The sequence below is a fragment of the Molothrus aeneus genome, chromosome 13 (assembly GCF_037042795.1).
Source record: "Molothrus aeneus isolate 106 chromosome 13, BPBGC_Maene_1.0, whole genome shotgun sequence".
NCBI classification, from domain to species: Eukaryota; Metazoa; Chordata; class Aves; order Passeriformes; family Icteridae; genus Molothrus; species Molothrus aeneus.
Genome location: NC_089658.1, coordinates 12,612,612 through 12,631,676, shown reverse-complemented (window position 1 = coordinate 12,631,676; position 19,065 = coordinate 12,612,612).

Here is a 19,065-nt window from a genome sequence, read left to right as displayed (position 1 = left end):
CATTACTACAGCTGGCAGCGGCTCCGGAGGGGGACACGGCCCGGGGGCCTCGCCCTGGGGGCTCGCACCCTGTGCGGACACACATGCAGGGACGGGACGCAGGGGGATGAACAGCCGGGGGTGCCCTCCACCGTGACATCCCATCCCCCGTGGCGGGTCCCACCCATCTCCTGGGGTCAGCCGGGATGGTCATCCAGCCCAGCCATCCCTAGGGATGGGGCTGGAGCCCGGGCAGGCTCGCTGGCCATTGCACGCCGCTCGCCAGGGGTTTTCTGGCGGCATCCGAGGGGCCGGGCTGTGTGATGATGGGGAGCGGGGTGTGTGCGTGTGCTGGTTTTCTCCTCCCGGAGCAGACCCCGAGTGACGGAGCGAGCTCTTTGTCTGCCTTCGCCTGCCTGTCACGGCTCCCGGCGTTTCCCAGCCACCTTGCACGGCGCGCAGCCACTTTGGCAGGAGCTGTCTCGGAATTTTAATGCGGCTGATTAACGCGCCGCGGTGTAATCGTGGAGCCAGCCGTACCCCTTCCCCAGCCCTGCCTTGTGGGGGAATGAATAACCAAACCCAAGCAGGCACCCCCGCTCAAGGTGCCTCATCTTGTTCTGAACTGAGCTCTAGAATAGGACCGAACTGGAGGCAGGAGGAGATCCCAAAGGATCCTGATGTCTGCCCTGTGCCAACCCAGAAAGCTGAGGGGTGTGAGAGAGATGCCTCTGCCATCCTGGCACACCGGTGACAGAGGTGGTTTTGGGCCCGGCACAGGGATGTGTCAGGGGTTGTGACACCCAAGGCGTTTTGGGAAGGGTCACCTCTCCCTCTGGGAGCAAGGGTGAGCAGTGGAAAACTCCAGGCAGAAGGGGAAGGTGAAGGGGAGAGGGTGGAGAGGAAGTCTGCGTGTGGAGCAGGGAGAAGATGGCTGAGCAGATCTCTGTGCCACCCAGGAGATGATGAGGGGGAGTTATTGACACAGAGGACACACTGCTAAATTTTCAATCTGTCCCTTTCTTAGGTGGTGTTGACAGAAGAAGATGGGTAGGAGATTTCAATGGCAGGCACATGTGTCCCAGGAGAAGGTGAGACACCAACAGAGATGGAGCAAGAAATGAGCCTTGGACAGCTGCAGGAGAGAAACCCAAACCTTCTCTGGAAACTAGGGTCACCTGCAGGCTGGGGACACCTTATGAAATACCCATCCCTCCAGACATCTGGGAGCATCAAGCAGCCATCAGGAGCTGGCATGAGCCCCATGGGCACTGGGGAAGGTGCAGAGCACAGCAATGAGGGTGGGAGGTGCCACTCAGGACCCCCCTTGCTGCTGGGATGTGCCCATGGATAGAGGGGGAAATGTGAAAAGGACAACAGGGAATCAAGGGAACACAACAGCACCTAAAGTAAAGGGGTGAACACACAGAACGTGTGAAACAAAGGTGGTTTGGGCTCAGATGGGAGAGAAGATCCATACCTGGAGCATCTCCTTCAGAGGGAGATGATTTCAGAGGGGTTGTGAATGTTTGAGCTGGCTCAGGATTTGCCTGGGGAAGGTTAGGCTGGTGATTCTAGAGTGATTGCAACCAAGCCAGCTCTGCTGGGGATGGCTGCAGTGTTTATTCGTGGTGGGGAAGGAAGGGACCAGCTGACTTTTAGATCCCCAAAAGCATAAAGAGGGGGAATGGGCCCCTTCCCATGATCATGGACAATGATCATACTACTTCACCTCAGGGCTTTTCAGATGTCAGCCAAGTCCCAAAAAATTGAATTATGAAGAAAGGGGGAATAAACCCCGATGCAAGCAAGGCAGCACAACCCCCTCCCCTGCCTTAGGGCTGCCCTTACTAAAAGCTCAATTGATCCTATTTTTGGGAATGAAAGGTGAACTCCAAATGCAGAGCATTTGGGGGGGGGGGGGGGGGTCTCTCTTTTTACCCTTAGAACAGAGACTCTCCCGTTTCCACAGCTGCTGGGTGCAGCCTCCTGGTCCCACCATCACATCCTTTTGTCCCAAGCAAGATCTTCCTTTGGGAAGGCAATTTCATTGCCATGCACCTTCCCTGGTTTTCTTTGGGTCTGTGTCCCCTCTCCAGCATCCCTTTACCCTATTAATATCCTTTGACTGTCCTCACACCTGCAGACAATCTGGTCCCCAACCACCTCCACCTCCCCCCTTCCTCAAAAGCTTCCCTCAGCTGTCTTTAAGTCGTAGCTGAAATCTGTGGTATGTAGGAGGAGAAATTCAGTCTGACAGCAGTTTAAAACACCGCACTACTTGGCAGATTTAAATGCTATTTTAAATATAAGCTATGACACAACGGACAAAAATAGCATTGAAAATACCCTGTCATGTTCCATATTGCGAGGAATAGGGAAGCAGACCAGGCTAGAAAGGAGCAGAGAGAGGGGCCAGATGGAGAGGAGAGGTTATTTTGTTTGTTTTAAAGAAACTGGATAAATGTATTTTGTATGTGACTGAGTAAATGTGTTTTATAGAGCAACGAGCCAAAAAAAAAAAAATAAACCTTCTCATGAAAAATCTACATATTTTATTTGATGTGGGATCTGCCAAAGCAGGTTTGCTGCTGAGAGGATATATTTGTTATCAGGTTGTTTTGGAGATGCTCAACACCAGCAGCCACCAGCTACTGAAGACCACTTGGTCTCTGCTGAGTCTTTTTCTTCCCTTTATTTATCTATGTTTTAATAGGAATTTGCTCTTCTCAAAAAAAAAAAAAAAAGGAAAAGCCATTTTAAATACCTGCAAGTGACTTTTCACCAATGACTTCCAGCTTGGTGACCCTGCTCTGGAGGAGCTGATGGATTGCAGTGCTTGGCTGGGAGTGTCCCTGCAGGGTCAGCCCGTGGTACCAGGGAGGGAGGAAGGGATGCAGGCTGAGCCACCTCTGATTGCACAAGGTGCCTGGGTGTGTGCCTGGGACATCCTGGGAGCTCTCCTGACCCTGCAGCATGGCTGCTTTCTGGCATGGGTAGGAAGCATCTGGAGCATCTGGGCCCTGAAACTGCAGGGCTGCAAGGAGAGGTTTCTTCATCATTCTTCCTGAATACAACCACTGCTCCAAGCTTCTCTCTCATCACAGCATCTTCTTCTCCACCCCTCCACACACACTGCCTTACAGGGCAGGACAAACATCTGTCCACACTTTGGATTTGTCTCATGGGGCTGGGTTTTGGCTCCTTCCAGTCCCCCCAGTATAACCAGCAGTAAATCTGGTTATGAGAATGACCTGAGGAGAGTGCAAGAAACTGGGGAGAGGTCAGAATGTGAGCAAGTCTCGGCTGCAGCACCATGAGACACACTGGAAAGCCTGGAGACAAGGGCTGGAGTTCCACACTAGACTGTCCCTACCTGGGGACAGGCACAGGGCTGGCACCCATGGCACAGAGGTGACAGGTACCAGCTGTGTCCCCAAAATGGGGCAGAACGCGAGGTTCACTCCCAGCTCAGGATCTGAGCAGCTCTGCCTCTGACTGCCTGATGGTAATAGCAATTGCCCCTCTTTTGCTGGGGTAAGGATTTGATCCTGACAACAGCTAACAGCACAAGTTACCAGGGTGGCTGAGCTGCCAGTGCTCTGATGAACAACCTGGCAGGAATTCAGGGGCTCCCCAAGCCTCCTGCATCCATTGCTAATCCAGCTGCAGCAGCTGAAACCAGGGGCAAAGACACAGAGTGAAACATTTTTGCTATCATCTTAAAAAGGTCTTTTTATTTTAAACCCAACATGTTATTACAATGGAAACACACAATTTGAAGAGCTTAACAAAACAGTTCAATGAAGCCAGGTTAGCATTAGAAATCAAAGACTGAGATCTTTCAACCCCTTAAAAATCACCATGGCCTGGGAAAATGTGCCCCCCCCAGGCAGATTTCTCTGACCATCCAGTGGTGGATGCATAAAAAGCAAAAGCTTTTTATTAGGAGAGAGAACAGCCCTGAATCTATTCTCCCTTCTCACCTCTGGGTGCCCACTCCCAGCCAGGGGCTCGTGGCTCCTCCTGACCCTCTGGCTGTGCCCACCTTGGGGTTCCTGTGGACAGCAGCTCTGTGGGCACTCTGGAAGGAAGGCAGGCCTCAGGCACTGCTCACATCAGGAACAGCATCACTGCTCACAGTGCCACAAAGTCCGTGACCTTTTCTGCCTCTAGACTAAGGCAACTGGCAGAGCAAGGCACCCACACCTCCACATCTTAATAAAGATTTTAAAGACTCCCAGTTGCCCTGCCTGCTGCAGGGCAGAGTCAATAGGCAGCAGTTTCAGCATGGAGTCTGGCTCCATACGTGTGCCAAGTGGGATGTACCCAGCTTTCAGCCTTGTGCACCTTGCAGAGGGGGCTGTGTACCCTCCCCAACATACAGAAACCCAGAACTAGAGGGAAACAGGAGGAACCCTGGTGAGAGGTGAAGGAAAACTCCTGGTAGGGCCAACAGAGGCTTTGCTGGGCTACAGACTAAGTAGCATCACTGCTACCAGAGCTGGGAGCTCCACTCACCAGTGATTTTCATGCCCCACTCAGAAAAGCAGAACCAGCGCTCTGTAAAAGCAGCTCTGTTGTGCTTCTTTTTTATTTCAGATGAAAATAAAAGCATTTCAGTGTCTTTTGATCTGCCTCACTTCCTTACTGACACATTCAGGATGCTCACAAGCATTTTGGTGTGGTGGGTCCCCATACCTCAGCAAGGTCCCAAGATTCCCTGGAGAATTGCATCCATGCCAGTACAACCAGCAGCAGAGAAGCAAAGCAAGGATGGGATGTGTCCCTAGCCTCCCTGCTTTTTCCCTGGCTCTCATCCCTGTTGCAGTACAAGCCTCAGGATGCAGAGTTACTGATGCTCAGGTACTCAGCAGCTCCGGGTACTCCGGGCTCCTGCCCACCTGCAGCAGGTATTGCAGGGCCAAAGCTGCTCGCTGGAGTGGTGGCATTACAGTCCTGCCTCCTCTCACCGCCCTGCCCAGCTGCGACAGCAGCTCAGCTCCCTCCCTTGCTCTTTGTTAACCACTGAATTCATCTGACAACTCAAAGAGAGAGAGAGAGAGGGGAGAGACCCTGCGGCCCGCCGGCGCGGTTCCCCGGCTCCCCCTCTGCCCTCATTTGCAATGCTTGAGTGGGGATTTCTCTATTTACTAAGCTAACAATGTGGGTTCCCAGGGCCTGGGCTGATGATGACATCCCGGCGCTGGTGGGTGGTGGGGCCGGGGGGGCGGTGAGGGCTGGGGGGGATTGCATAATGCCGAGGCAGGCGTGGGAAACCACAGCATCTGCGAGAAAAGTCTCTGCCAGCCGCTTTGAGCATGGCTCAAAGGGCTCCGGGGGAAGCCACGGGGCAGAGGGAGCCCTGGGGACCCGGCGGCAAGGGGAGATGCTCAAACCCGCATCTCACCGGCACGGCCCCGCAGAGCGCCGAACGGCCCCGCTGCCACCGCCCCCGTCCCCGGAAGGGTTAACGCGGGTCTGCTCATTACAGGGTTAAGGGGGAGATGGCACTTGCAAATCCCTCAATTACCCGGGCCAGAAGGCTGCTCAGGAAGAGCTTTATTAACGGTTGCCGTCTTCATTAACCGCTTCTCCACAGCTGCCTAATTACGGCCGCCATTAGGCTCGCTGGGTCTCCCCACCACCGCCCTGATCCCCGGCCCCCTGATTAACCTTAATTACACCTCCATCCTCGGAACCGGGTGCTCACCTGAGCGGGGCCGCGGCCAGGGGCTCGGGGCTGCCTAATTGCGGGCGAGCCCGGCGGGGCGGCGCGGGGAGGGGGCCGGGGCTGGGGCCGGGGCCGTGGCCAGGCGCCCGCCGCACGCCAGATGTTCGCTGCTGAAAAGGCGAGGGCTGCCCTCGCACTGAGCTAAGCGGTGGCAATGAGATCGGTAGCAGGGCATTGAGGGAGGCGGTGAAAGGGTTTCCCACCTGAGCCGATGGGGCTCTGCTGGGAGGAGAACGGGGCCTGCCGGCGAGGGAAGGCAGAGGGTGAGGGTTGGGAGATGCTGTGGGTGCTGCTGCTTGTCCCCCCAGAGCTCATCCCTGCCAGGAGACTCAGCATCCTTGGAACGAGGTGGTTTGGGACTAGATGATCTTTAAGGTCCTTTCCAACCCAGACCTTTCTACGATGATCCCTCTGGGTTTCTCCCCAGCCTTGTTCCTTTCCGGTTAGGCTAAGGGATGTCTCCGGGGCTGGATGCAGCACACGTGGGTACCGGTGCCCGGATGCGGCTCTGCCGTGCACGCCCAAGCTCAGCGTTTCAGGCAAGGCCACAGATGCTACGGAGGGTAGCGGAGATCCCGCTGCCCTCCAGCCCTGCTGTCCCCAGGATGCCACCACTGCTCCAGGACAGCCCCAGTGTGATGTGCCACCCGAGCCTCCTCCTTTCACAAAGAAGATGCTGCTGCTTTTTCTCTCTCCCTCACTGAACAGGGTGAAGCTCAGTTCCTCAAGCACAGGGAAAATGGAGCCGCTTTCTCCCTCTCCCTCGAGATGCCCCTACCACCTTCTTCCCCCTCCTCACCAGACACCTCCCTTTTGGGAGAAAAAAAAAAGATAATAAAGTTCTTATTTCCACCACATTTGCCATTTCCTGGTCTAAGTAAAGAGTGTCATAAGAGTGACAAGCTAAAAGCCACTGATTACTGTGGATTCATGGCATTTATTCTCCTCATGAAAAGAGCAAACATCAGAAATAATGTGGTCCGGCCTGCCTCGGAGCCTAACCCTGCAATTAATCAGCATTCATGTGCAGAAGGTGCACGAGCATCTGATATGTAGAGAGGGAGTAATTAAAGGCAGATGCAATCTCTGCTTCCCGCAGGCCTGGGGGAGGTAACCACGCTCCTCCCTCATTGGGGTGCAACCCCCCAAAATCAGCGCTGCTCTCCCTTTCCCTCGGAACAGCCGCTCCCGCTTGCCCCGTTCACCTCGGCTGGGTGCCCGGGACCGGCTCCGCTGCCCGGGGTGAGCGGGCCGGCGGCGGCTCTGCATCGCTCGGCTCTCGGCAGAGCGAGCAGGAGGGCTGGGGATGCGCTATTTAGGCGAGCTTCCGATGCCTTGAACCCTGACACGGCTCGGTGACACCGCGAGGTCCCCGGAGAGGGGGATTGCTGCGGGTTGGAGCTTGCCCGGGACTATCACTGGCCTCCTCCCGCCGGGGTCTGCCCCGCTGCTCCCGCTGATCCTGTCGAGACCTTTAATCCGTGGGGGATCAGCAAATTAATCCACTAAAGCATGAAGGGCCTGAGCTGTGTTTAATCGCTCCCTTTTGTGTCAGGGGACGGCTAAATGACCATACAAGAGAAAAACCCACAGAGGGGTCAGAGGGGAGGCGGTGGGCGATTAACCCCCGTCACCTCCCTCCAGGCTGCGGCGCGGGGTGAGACGGGGCCGAGCCCGCAGCCGCCGGTCCCGGCACCAGTTGAGCCGGTGTCCCCTTGTGCCCCGACAGCCCGCGTCACCCATCGGGGGTGGCACTGCGGCCCACAGCCCCCCCAGCACGATGGGAGCTGCCCCAGCCGCGGGCAGGATGAGCCTTCCGAGGTCTCAACCTGGCTCCCAGCAGACAAGATGTTATCACGGCAATTACCCCCCAAAACATCCTTTGGGAGCTATTCCGGCCGAGGGGTCAGCGGTGCTGAGAGCGGCCGAGCGCTCCCGGCGGAGGAGGAGCCGTGCCGGGGGAGGCTGAGCACAAGCCGTCTGCCTGCTCCGGCACAGATTGTGCCAACGCGTGGTTGAGCGCGGCGAACGCTCGCAGCCAGCACCCTTCAAAAATATCACTCGGGGAACAAATGACACCACCTCCCCCTCGCCATCCTCGCACACCAACGCCCTCGCCCAGGCAGGGGCGGCCACGCCAGCCTGGGTGCTGTGGCCCCCCGGTTTCTCCCCCTCCCATTTTCTTCAGAAGGAGAATAACCTGCAGTATATATATATATGTGAATGTATATATATATATATATTTTCCTTTCTGGAAACTAATGGACTCCTTAAATAGCAAAAATTGCACCCTGTAATTAAGATCTTGCTTTTTAAATGATTAATCATTCTAACCCCTTCCAGCGGCATCCCACTTACTGCTGCTCTCATATTGAAATGCAGATCTGAGAGGGAGGGAGCAGAACAGGTCTGTGGAGAGGAGCAATTAAATCTTCCAGCTGTCGCTGGTCCACCCCATCCTCCATTTTTTTCGGGAAGCCCTGGGCGTTGTCCGCCAGGCTGGCTCTGTGCCCTGATTCACATCCCCCCTTTATCACCCTCTCATCTTCGTCCTCCTTCCCACCTCCACCCCTGCTTTCTCTGTTGTCTCGTGGTTTCTGGGCTCAGTGACACTTTGTCACTGCAAGGTCTGACCTTCCTTTCCTTGGAAGTGCTGTAAGCTCCCCAAAAATCTGCCTGTACCCCTCTTCCCAGGTGAAAGGATGTGAGTACATGGTAACATAAGCCTTGGAGAACCAGCAATTGCAGTTTAGCCCATAACAATCAGATTCCTGTTCAGGTCCTGCTGCTCTGCATCTCTGCCTAAGCCTGTCTTTGCAGCCCTACAAGGTTACATCTTCCCTTGGCTTTCCTCTGAACCACATCCTGCTGCAAAAAAAATCAAATCCTGCCAAAGACACCCATGAACATGTGCCACTTTCCTGCAAGGGGTTTCCACAGCCTTGGCACAGCACCTCATTCACACTTCCCCAGGACCAACTACAGATTTCTCAGGATGCTTCACCAGGAAAACTGCTCAGCTGTGTATAAACCATAATAAAAAGAATGTCTTCTGGCCTAAATCTACCCTGTAGATTCTCTTTGGGTTGGAGGGTACCCTTCAAGTGTTTTCCAGAAGCTTGCTGCTGGTTTTTCAGCCCATTTCTGAAGCCATGGATGGATGGAAAAAAACTGGGGAAAATGCATTAGGTTCAGTCCCCAGCAGTGTCAGGATAATGGTTTGGGAGGGGCAGGCTCCTTCCTAATCATCACCCAAAGGGGAAGGACCTGGGGTGTGCATTTCTGTGTCAGTGCTCTGCAATAAATCCCCCTTTCTGTCAACCCCTCCAGCCAGTCCCATGGCAGGTCTGTGAGATAAATGGGACTGCAACCTCCATTCCCATGGGCCAAGGAAGAACCTGGTACTCTGGATCTACTGAAAATGGACAAGAGTTTCTCCAAGAAATCAGAGAAGTGACTCTCTCAAGTTTCTGTGCCTCTCTGTCTGTTTGATTTTTCTGATATGGAGACAGAGAAGAGACAGGAAAGCATGTGTTCATTTGAGATGGGGGAGAGAGAGTGGCAGAGAGTAAAAGAAGTGGGGTTAAGATGGGGAGAGAATGTTCCCCAAAGAATGGAAACAAGAGGAGAACATGCTTTCCCAAGGGAGTGGAATGGAAAGGGTTCCTATGCTACTGTCACCTCTAAAATACTCTCCTCTCAAATGTTTCCAAAACAGAAGATTCCCAGAAGATCTGGGGGAAGGATGGAGACTGGAGCTCCTCTGGACCATCCATCCCACAGTCACTGCATGGCACATTGGGCCAGCACAGTGCTGAGCCCAGGGCAGAGCATGGGAAGGATGCTCCATGACCTGGGGGAGTGAGGAGTGAGCTTCCTCCACAGCACACACCAGACAGCAAGCCCTCAGCATCTGCACTGCTTCCACTCTGACTTCCAGGCTTATTCCTCATATTCTGGGCTGCAACATCTGGCTAGGACATGGGTGTACAACAGCACATGGTTCTCCCCACCAGGTACTGACCCACCCCAGTGCACAAGACAATCTGCCAATGAGGCCAAGGCGAGTTCCATCCCTCCACCCTTGGCCTCTTGACACGCATGTATCCCGGAGGGACGAAGGTCCTTGTGTACCTTGTCCCATCTGAAGTGTGTTTTGGTTTCTGTGGTCACCAGCATGTCTTTTAGTGGCATGGACAACACTGACCAGGGGTTTCATTCCCCCCTCACCCAGCTAGAGCTCAGAGGCCTTTTTCCCATGACAAAATCGAAACAACACCAACAGGCCACAGAATAAGCAACAGGGAGACATGGAGAGCATGAGCTGCCCTTCCAAAAGGAATCATTCCTTGCAGCCTCTGAACTGTCCTGGCACCCTCTCTCACATAGTCTGGATGCTCCAAAATGCCCAGTGATCCTCCAGGATTTTAAAGCATTAAATGCCTGTTTTTTTTTGCCGTTTTGGCTTTGGTATGGGAAAAACATAGGCAGCCAGGTTTATATGGCCAGAAGCACCACAAGGGTTAATCAGAGGGAAGCAGAGTCAGATACAGATGAGTCTTGAGGAGACCAGATTCCCAGGGCACCATGAGGAAAGTCAGCAAACCCCACCAAGCTCACTATTTATGGATCCCTACTCCTCTGCATGGCCCCTTTCTTCCTCCTCTTTGCTTCCCTCTTTTTACTCCCTGCCCTGAGTTGCAAGGCACAGGACCCCGTCCCATCCCCAAGCCCCCTCTATGCTATCATTTGCATTTTCACCAGCCTTGATTAATGCCAGAGCCTGTTTATAGAGTTACAATCTCCAAATTAGGTTGCCGAAGGCATCCCGGACCAGCCCTGGAAAAATCTCGGTGGCTGAAAGGAGCCATAACTAAGCCTCAAGCAGACGTCTTTATTCAGCTGTAATTGACGTTTAACAGACGTCTGTAACTTCGTCTGGACTTATAAAAAACCCCGAAAAAAAGTTCTCCCCTCTCTTTATGTTCCCCCCTTTTATCCAGCAGTCAAAAGTGTAAGAGCCCACCACACCGGCCCCACTCGGTCAGTGTGCAGCAGGGGCCGTGACAATAGTGGGGCTGAGACAAAGCCACAGCCCACGCTGCACACACTGGCGCCTTGTATGTCTATTTACCTCCTAGAGTGGTTTATGCTAATTTATTGGCGAGCAGCGACCACTCCTGCATACTGATGTGCCGCCACTTCTCTCTGAGCGGGGGCCCTCGTCTGCAGGGAGGCCTGTGGGGGGACCCCCTTCCCCCACAAAAGGATGCTGCAATGCTCAAGGTGTGCTCCCAAACCATCCAAGCTCCCATGCTGATCCCATGGTGGCTCTTTGTTTTGGTTTCCTTTGGACGCAGGGTGCTGATGCTGTCCCTTTGCACAGGCACTGGAACCAAGCAGGCAAACCCAACCCACAGCCACAGGAGCTAAGGGCAGGGGAAGAAATGCTAGAGATAGCCGTGGAGACAAAATGGATTTTCATATAAATATATCTCCGTGGTGTTCTGCTGACATGTGTGAGTATGGAAGGGTGCTCACAAGTCAGGAAGACACTAGAAATCAGGATAAAATTATTTTCTTCTTTCCTGAGTGCTTACATTGTGTACTATTCTTTGCTGCACAATGGTTTATTTCATCACTGGGACATGAATTCTCAGATCAGGTTTTACCTGCTAGTTCTTGAAGGCAAATTTTCCTTTCTTCCTCAGGAAGACATGGTGCTGCTCAGCCCTGGCCATAGAAAAGCCCTTACGGTCTCCTGCAGATGATCAGACCACCAGGAGGACAGTCAAATCTCTCTGCAGACCACATCCTTCCCAAACAAGGCTTTTATAGAGCATTTCCAGTGTAGAGGCTACCCAGAGTTACAGAGTAAATTGGTTTTAGTGGTTCAGGATTCCCCAGAGAAAAGTGAAGCCATATGGGATGCTCCTGCTCTCATTCACAAAGCACCTTCCAGCACCTGCCAAGCACAATCCAAGGCAAAGCCATGGCTTGGAAGCAAAGCCAGCAGACAAAATGGAGACAAAAGGAATAAAGTCAGGAGCAATTAATTCTGATGCTGTGGATTTGCTGTGTGTAGCATATGGAGCTCCTAAAAACCTGGTCAGTGCCATGACAGTGAGAAATTCGGGGGCAGTCAAAAATGGGTCTTCATGTCCATGGTGTGAGCATTGGGTCATTGTATTGCAGATGGTGAAGTCAATGAGTCAGAGAGCTTATCCAAGAGGAATAGAGGCCATTTGCAGGTTTAACCAAGCAATGGGCCAAGAAGCTCTAAGATATATGTCAAAAGTCATTCAGCCTCCCCCGGAGAGGATGAAGGGAGTTGTGCTCCAGCCCCCACCCAGCTCTCTCACTGCTCATTCACACAGGTGATTCTTGGCTGCAGAGCAAGGCAGGAGACCTGTCTGTGCAGTGGAGAGCATGACTCATGGCTGGCAGAGACACACACAAAGAGTGAGAAATCTGGCCTGAAGTACCAGAGGACTGCTAAGGTCCCAAAGCTGAGAGCTTGCCCATGCCAGAATGGCCAACAGCCAGGAAAAAGGGTAACAGAATTAGGTAGGACTGTGTGAGAGCCTCAAAAGTCAGCAGACCTTGGCTGTGCTTTGCTGGCTCAAGCCTAAAGAGATTTGAGCATATCCTCCAGAAGCTGCTGGCTGGGAGGGATCTATTTGGGATGGGTGCCCTCTGCCAAGAATGGGAAAGAGCCCCTGCAACCATTGCTGCCCGTGGCAAAAACAAATTGATAGAACACCTGCTCCCATAACTCCATAACTCCACCTTTCCAGAATGCCAAACATAGGTACCTCTGTCCTGGAATACAGGAGAAAGTCATCATGCCTCTGATGTGACTCAGGACACCCTCCAGGTCCTGGGAAAGCCATCCCATTGCCCATGGCACTGGAGGTGGCCTTGACATCAGCACTGGTGCTGCCCCTTCAGCCATCGAGGGACCTCCACAAACTGGACAAGAGCTCACTGGGCCAGAGAGGCCAATCTGTCAGCTGCTTTGTGCTGCTAAAGATCCAAAAAGGGGCTGTATCACAGCCATGGATCCAGCATTTTGTGTTTTAAACCGGGAAGCTCAGGGTTTCTTTCCTTTTTGTGCTGCTGAAAGCAGCAGTAACTTTTACATCCCCCCTGGCATCTTTCCCAGGGGCTTTCTGCACCAGCTGGGCAGAGGGCATGGCCTGAGGAGAGGGAGCAGCTCGTGATGCTGTGCCAGAGCGGTTTGTCTTTTCCCTGGAAAAGGAAACAGCCTCTCTGCATGTCTCTTCCACACTCCTGCACGTCAGTGGAATGAACCCTGGTCACCTCTATCAGGATATTGAGGGCTTGCAGGAGTCTGGGGTCAAGCAAGACTTCCTGGGCTGAGGCAGGAGTGAGTGGGTTTCTCCAGGCTTCCTACAGCCGTGGAGAGGGAGATTTCCTGCACAGGGCTGCTCACAAAGAGCCTGAGCTGCCGTGCATCAGTAACACCGGGATGCCTTTGCTCGGGGCTGCTGAGGGAGGCTCGGCAGCAGCACCAGAGAGTCACTGGAGGGGTACACGAAGGGCTGAGAGCCTCCTTCCTCTCCCCACACTGTGCCTGAGCGAGGGCAGGCAGGGCGGGCAGGGCTCTGAGAGGTGCCAGCCCCGGCCCTGGCAGCCCGCAGTCCTGCCTGCACCGCTGCCTTGCAGGAGGGGAGAGATGCGAGCACCATGTCTTAGGCGAGGGCACCTCATGCTGGCAGCTTCAGAAATAGCCTGGAAGCCTTTGTCTTAGTGCTCTCCCTTCTTTCTCCCAGGGTCACACGGCTGGTACTGACAGGATAAGACGGTGCTCCGGAGCAGAGTGACGTTGTAGGGACTAAAAAAGCATCCCAAAAGGGGAGATTATCCTCCTATTTCCTCTGCCACATATTCCCCTGTAATACCATGCCCAGAGCCACCCCTGCATGAGGCCAAGCCAGGTTTTTCTCAGACACCAGCCCCAAGCATCCTCCACATCCATGTTCCCACGGTCCCACTGTGCCCAAAACCACCAGGACATGGGGGCTGTGGGGTGGCTGCCCAGATAGGGACAGCCCCACGTGTGGTAGCAAACCCCAGACATTTAGGGCTGTGTGCCTGACCCCAATGCCCCAATCTCCCCTCCAATAGCTTCTGCATTTTCCCTTTCCTCCCAGGGCAAGCTGCCTCAGCAGGAGCATCCCTGGGCCTCGCTGGCGAGCTGTTATTTGCCAGGCAGAGGTGGGTGAGAAAAGAAACACCCTCCCTAAAAAAACCAAGATGTCTGGTGTGAATATCCTGATCCTGCTAACCCGAGGGCCCGGCTGGAGCCGGCCGCGTGCAAGCAGCAGCCCCGGGTCTCGCTTAGCAACAGGGCACGGAGCAGCCCGCGGCTGGCAGGCAGAAAAAAGGGTCTTTTCTTGTCGCTGAAAGATTCATCGTTGGGCTGCAAGTGGCCCCTCCCCTCTTTCAAATACTTGTCAGCAGGGAGAATACAGCTTAGATACTGGGCTGATCAGATCATGGCTAATCTGTTATTCCTGGCCGGGAAAACTGCCGGAAGACTTTCAAACAACTTCACTGGGAGCGTGTGCGGCGGGAGGGAGCGGGCAGGAGGTGCCGAGCCCCTGGCAGCCCCAGGCCGGCATCCTGAGGGCATCCCCTGCTCCTGAGGTGTGCAGGGAGGGCAGCACTCGTTCCACACCCCGTGCTGACCGATCATCCTCAGTGCCATGCTCAGGGGTGGCAGAGGGGAAGGGGCCAGTGCTGAGCAGTAGAAAATGGGCTGGCCAAAATGTCCCTGTGGTGAGAACAGGCTGTCCTGGTTGCATGGTTTTTTCTCCCAGATGAGGTGGTTTGAAGATGTTTGTCACTGTTGAAGGACTTTGGTCACTCATGTGTGGGAGCCTCATTGCCACAGAGAGTACCAAGGAAAAGATGGCCAGCTCAGAGAAAGGTGCTTTCCTCCCTCTGGGCTTGCAGAAATTTCACATGATAGCCCAGATTCTGCTCCTCTACATGGGGTACATCAAAGAGCTGCAATATCCTACAATATCTCTTACATGTCCTGCTATGGCTAGCACTAGGGCAGTGTGGGTGGCTAGCCCAGGGAACAGTGGCAATGCACCCTCACTGCCAGAAACCCACTTCTCCCTACAAAATCAGGATAGATGGACCTACTTTAACCACTGCCACTGCACACACAGGTAAAATCTGATCCCCAGGCCTGGCACATGCTGCTCTGCCTCTCCCCAGATGCTCTGCATGCCCAGACATCTTGGTCATGCACCTTGCCCTGCTCCCTGGCTTTCCTCCTGCTGCCTTGTTCACTGCATTCCACTGTCAGCTTGGCTTTAGCCCTAAATCTTTCTCTTCCAGGCTCAGCAGTAGCCCAGGTTATTGTCCAGCACATACCATGAAGATGGACCTTAGGTGGGACAGCTCTGTGATAGAGAGGAAAACTACCCTGAAGTGGCCCAAACTGATGGCAGCCTGTAGGAGGGGGATGGATGCCCAGTGAGCCTGGGGACTGGCCATCACCTCAGCAAGCTCCTCTTAGTCAGGAATAATTAATTACCTTCTCAAGGATCTTAGCTTCAGCCCTTCCCTGCTCATGCCCCAGCCCAGGAGAGGAGGGAGGAGGAGACGGCAGCGAAGAGGGTAGAGAATTAATTGGACATTGTGTTGGGAATCGCCTCCTGGTTGCTGTCAATCTTAGGAGTGAACAGCCTCTTGTCTCACTCAATAGGAACTTTATATGCTCCTTTAATCCTTCAGTCTGTATTGTCAGAGCTTCCCCCCTCCTCCTGTCTCTCCTTCCCACCACAGGACTTTTGATGACCCCAGCTGTCTGAGGCAATACAAAGAAGCCCCTTAACTAACACCCTGTGATCTATACAGGCAATAAAGAGGGTCCCCTTGACAAGGATTTGCAGGCAGAATATATGCAAATGCTGGGAGGTGAGTGGGTGGGGAGGTGTGCCGGGGAAACCGCAGTGCAGAGGGCAAGGCTCCTGGCCCTGGGGATACCGTGGCCTAGGAGGGCATGTGGCACAGGTGAGGGGTGGCCAGAGATAGCCAGGGCTGCCTGGGGCTGCTGGGCCATTGCACGCCCTGCCACGGGGTAAAGTAACCAGGAGAGCCCTGTTCATTGGGGCTGCAAGGCCAAGGCATCCATGGCCACATAAATGGGGGGCTCCTGGCCCATGCCCCCCTGTGCTTTGCTCCTTGACGGCCACCTCCCAAAGTCAGGAGGCCGTGCTCCTTCCCACATTAGCACATGAATGGGGTTAGGGGTGGGGGGGAGGTGTGAAGGGGGGCAAGCCCCCACTGTCCACTCAAGCAAACAATTTGGCTAGCAAATTGACATAATTACAAGGGACAGAGAGAAAAGAAAGGCGAGCCCCCTCCCCTGCGCTCCAGAGGGCCCGACCCCTGCCGAGTTACTTAGACCCTTTGTGCGACTCAATGCTAGGTACTGATGAGGGGACGTATGCCCTTTTCAAGGGCCCTAAGCGACCGGCTGCCCTAATCTGATTACAATTTACAGCTCTCCTTCAGAGGGGCTGGAGCGGGGCTTACGAGGCCGGGCCTGGACACGCTGGCCCGAAGGTGGCTGGGTGTGCATGGCCCAGGTAACACCACGGCCAACAGTGTGTGAACATCACCAGCAGCACCTGCAGCGTGGCTTTCAGTGTGCCACCTGTGCAAGGTCAAAAAGGCTGAGGGCATGGCTGTGGGGATGTGTGGCTCTGTACCCATGGGCAGGCCGGGCCTGGACACGCCACTCGAGCTAGCCCAAAGGTGGCTGGGTGTGTGTGGCACAGGTAGCACCACGGCCAACAGTGTGTGGGCATCACCAGCAGCACCTGCAGCGTGGCTTTCGGTGTGCCACCTCTGCAAGGTCAAAAAGGCTGTGGGCACATGGGGCTTTGTACACGTGGGCATGCCAGGCCTGGACATGCTGGCCCAAAGGTGGCTGGGTGTGCGTGGCACAGGTGGGACGATGTGCACGGTGGCACCACGGCAAACAGCACGTGAGCATCACCTGCAGCGTGGCTTTCAGTGTGCCACCTGTGCAAGGTGAAGGAGGGCGTGGGGATGTGTGGCTTTGTACATGTGGGCACGCCGCCAGCAGCAGATACGCAGCGGCCAGTGGCTGGGGTGTGCAATGAGCCCATTTCAGCCCAAATCTGGGGTGGACACCACGTAGGTGCACCCGTGCACACCAGCACACACATGGGCACAGCTGTAGGAAGCAGGCAAAACCCCTTGTCCCAGGCAGATCCACAGATGGGGCCCCTCTCCACCAAGAGTGGGGGACAGCAGAGGTGAGCAAGGCCTTCTGCCAAAATCTCTGCAGCAGCTTGCAGGAGCAGGAGTGCGAGCAAAGCCCACCACCTGCCTATTAAAAGAGGGATTAAACTATGCTGTTCCTTCCCCCACCTCCTCCCTTCTCTCTCTAACATCATCCCCTTGGGGAAACCACCACCTTTACATGAGATTTTCCCTTTTTTTAACCTCTTTTCTGCTCCATGCCACAGAGATCCCAGGGGATTAGCAGCCAGGCTGGGCCTTCCAGCCTCCTTGAAGGCAGGTTGTTTCAGCCACCCCCCCCCCCCCCCATGGGAACCTGCCCCAGGACAACTTTGGTCAATGGCTCCGGTGCTTCCCAGCCAATTTGTACCACCTAATCCCCGCGAGTATCTCCAGCCCCTTTCTCACATGTTCTCCCGCCTACTGGAGCAGCCCAATCCTCTGCTCTCCACGCTCCCCCGTTGAGAAACCCTCCGTCCACCGCTGGGGCCGCGGCCGCACTTCAAACACGGCAGCCCGCTCCCGGCATTGTTTGCCAGGGAATTAAAGCTGCACGGCCAGCCCCAGCGAGTGATTTAGGCACTGAGACCAGACTGAGCCCCGCCAGAGCACAGGCAATAAAACGCTTCGCTGCCCAGCAGCCCCGGCAATTTAGGGGTCTTCCCACGAGGAGGAGGCACAGCCCAGAGGGCCGGGGTATTGGGTCAGGGCTGCTTCTTCCAGCATGTGCACATGGGACAGGACCATCTCCCAGGGCTCACAGAGCTGTCATCAGAGATGTGGGTTGGCCACCTTGCTGAAGCAAGGAGGGTCACCCAGTCTTTGCCATTATATGGACCCTGGTGAGCTGCTGCGAGGAAAGACCAGAGGCCATGAAGGTGGGATACGCGGATTATCTGGGACACAGACAAAGCTTAAATGGTGTGGGATGAAGGGACACCAGTCCAGTCACACAGAAGGAAATGCAGTGCCCAAAAGGTCTGCTTCTGCTTTTAGATTTTGCAGACTTGTGGGGAAAAGTTTTGGACTCCCTTTCTGAAATGACATTGTCTGTGGTGCCTGTCAGTAAACATCCCTGAGGTGGTTTCTGATGCACTCTCTGGATGAAGCTGTGAGAAGAAAATGGCTGTTACATCCCTTTCCCAGTGCAGAGAAGCTGGGATGAGATCTCCCTCCTTCAGCAGATCCCAGCACAGGGAAAACACTTGCCCTACATTTTCCCATCCCTGTCTTAGAGAAAGGATGCAGCTCAATGTACGCTTCAGCCTCTGCAGGGATCATTCTCCAGAGACCATTTCTAACCCCTGTCAGACCTGCCTTTGCCATCATAAAAGAAATATACAATACACCACTTGCTGGCAAGCAGGCTGGAGCTCCAGCTGGCCCAGCTACGATATTTCTGAATTTCTCCTCAGCCAACCAGCCCTCTCCCTGCATGCCACACTGCTGCCGTGCTGGAAACCAATGCTGTGGAGGATTTTCGGCCTTTTATTACTCTTCTTTTTTCAATGGTGAGGTTGTTTCAGGCCAAATGGAGGCAATGTGTGTACAGGAGAGAGCGTCTCCGTGCCTGGCTGTCCCCATCCCCGCCATGGCAGGGGAACACAGTGTTTCGGCACCTCCTCCTCTGTCACAATGTTTTTCAGCTCCACCAAGCAAAGTGTCCAATTAGAGCAGAGCCTCTTGCTTCCATCTTTGCCGACATTTAATTAACATGCTGCTGCTGGCAGCCGCTGACAAATTCCAGAAACATGTGTTGTAAAGGGTTTTTGTCTTTACCCAGCATGGAAAATGAGGGTGTCATATCCCAAGGGGATGTGAATAGCTACTTTTGACTCCCCCCCTCAGGTGTAAGAATTACAGCTAGATGCAGTGAAGAGACCTATCAGCCCTCCTACCTCCTTTCCCCCCTCCCTTTTCCTTTCTTACTCCTCATATTATATCACCCTGGAAAACATGCAGGAATTTAGGCCTGGTTTTCATCCCTGTGTCCTCCAACTCTGGCTGAAGCCTGATGGTCCAGCTAAGAGATGGGG